The following is a 2,618-nucleotide window of genomic DNA, read 5'->3' on the forward strand; positions in this document are numbered from 1 at the left end:
AAATGCAGCCCACCCTGCCCATTTGGAGCTGCCCATTATCATGGAAAGATTAACAATTTTTAAAAATATTTTTTAATTGATTTCAGAGAGGAAGGGAAAGGGAGAGAGAAAGAAACATCACTGATGAGAGAGAATCATTGATTGGCTGCCCCCTACTGGGGATTGAGCCCACAACCCAGCATGTGCCCTTGACTGGAATCGAACCCGGGACCCTTCAGTCTGTAGGCTGACGCTCTATCCCCTGAGCCAAACCAGCTAGAGCAGTGGTTCTCAACCTTCCTAATCCCTTGACCCTTTAATACAGTTCCTCATGTTGTGGTGACCCCCAATTTCATTGTTACAAATTGAACATAATTAAAGCATAGTGATTAATCACAAAAACAATATGTCATTATATATGTTTTCCGATGGTCTTAGGCGACTCCTGTGAAAGGGGTCGCGACCCACAGGTTGAGAACCGCTGAGCTAGAGTAAGATGAACAATTTTGTTGTAGAAGTCAGAGCCAGGAGCCAGAATCACTAAGATCCCCCAGCCCTTTTTGCATACCTGCGGGCCTTTGCAAATCTCCAGGCGGCTTACCTGTTAACTGTCCCTTTGGCCTACCCTTTGGCTATTTCCCCAGGAAACCCCAGCCCTTGCCTATCACTAAGCCCTTTTGCATATCTGTAAACTGACCATTTGCCTGTTTGCCTACTTTCCTTTGTACTTCTACCTGTATAAGCAGCTGGCTTATTGGGGGGCTGCAGAGCAGATTTTTGTGGATGGCCTACTGCTCTCCCATATTGCTGGCAGTATTGGAATAAACGCTCATATATGATTCAACCCTGTCTCTGCTTAATTGGCTTGAGTAGTGACAGGCAGCATGGACCCACTGTTTGTCCCGTTACACTCCCAGGACCTCCACCTGTTCATAAATCTGGAAGCTCTCCAAACCCCATCCTCTTGAGTTTTTATGGAAGCTTTATTATGTAAGTACATTGATTAAATCATTAACAATTGGTGATTCGGTCAACCTCCAGCTCCCTTCCTCTGCCCAGAGTGGGAGGTAGAGGGTACTGAAAGTTCCAACCCTCTAATCCCATGGTGGATTCTCCTGGCAACCAGCCCCCATGCTTTGGTGCTTCCAAGTCAAGTCACCTCATTCACATCACAAAACACACCTCCATCACTCTCAGCACTTGGGAAATTCCAAGGGTTTAGGGAGCTGTGAGCCAGAAACAGGGCAAAGACCAAACACACATTTCTTATTATAAATCACAACATCACAAATCCTCATTCCACAGATGAGGAAACTCAGGCACAGAAGAGTAAAATAACTTGTATTATTCACACAGCTTGCCAGAAGTGGCTCTAGGACATGAACCCAGATATGCTTGACTCAGGAGCCCAACAGTGCCAGCTTCTTCCTTGCTCACACGGCCTCAGTTTTGTTCAGTCTTGCAACCAAGACAGGACAAGTCTCAGGAAGAAATCAGTTCCCTGAGAAGGACAAAGAAGGACTAGGGAAAGCAATGGTGTCATTGTGTGGCCAGGTTACCCACCCCTAGAACTGCCCACTTCTTGGTTATTTAAGATGTAACTTAACAAATGTCATCATAGCATAATTATTCTGTTGCAGCAGAGAACACTCTATATACATTCATGATTCCAACTATTACATGTTAATGATCCTCAGATTCCAGTTCATACTGCTCTCTCACGTAAACTGAAGATTTTTTGGAGCTCTCTACTGGGATGTCCCAATAGCACCTCAAACTCATCATGTCCCAAGCAGAACACACCATCTCCCCCCACACTAAGCTCCTCCTCCCCTTTTTCTTGTTTCATGTCTCAGGACCCATACACCCATTTGTACAGACCAGGTGTCTGGGAGCCATCCTGGAGCTCCCCTCTCTCCCACTGCGCACTCAGTCAATCTCAGCATCAAGCATGGGTCCATCTTTTTTTTTTTTGAGGTTTGTTTTTTTTCATTGTTTTATTGCTTAAAGTATTACAAAGGGTATTACATATGTCTCCTTTTCCCCCGCCCTTGACAATCCCCTGGCCTCCCCTACCCCCCAGTGTCTTATGTCCATTGGTTATACTTATATGCATGCATATAAGTCCTTCAGTTGATCTCTTACCACCTCCCTTCTGCCCCCCTACCCTCCCCGGCCTTCCCACTGCAGTTTGATAGTCTGTTTGAGGCAGCTCTGCCTCTGTATCTATTTTTGTTCATAAGTTTATAATGGTCTTTATTATCCATGAATGAGTGAGATCATGTGGTATTTTTCCTTCATTGACTGGCTTATTTCACTTAGCATAATGCTCTCCAGTCCCATCCATGCATGGGTCCATCTTTACATCTCGTTTGTCATCCTCCCATCTGTGAGTCTGACTCTCCCTTGGACTTTGAAGACTTTAAGGGCAAAAACTGCCTCTATTCATCTCTTTGCCTCCAGTGCCTGGCACATAATAAACACTTAACAAATGTTTCTTAAATGGGTGAACAAGTGAACATGTGAATTAAACAAGGGAGCAGCAGGGTCACTGTCAGACTTGGGAGAGATCAAGGTACTTGACCAAGTGTGTGTGTGTGTGTGTGTGTGTGTGTGTGTGTGTGTGTGTGTTGTCTGAG

Source organism: Myotis myotis, unplaced genomic scaffold, assembly GCF_014108235.1.
Source record: "Myotis myotis isolate mMyoMyo1 unplaced genomic scaffold, mMyoMyo1.p scaffold_m19_p_2, whole genome shotgun sequence".
Lineage (NCBI taxonomy): Eukaryota > Metazoa > Chordata > Mammalia > Chiroptera > Vespertilionidae > Myotis > Myotis myotis.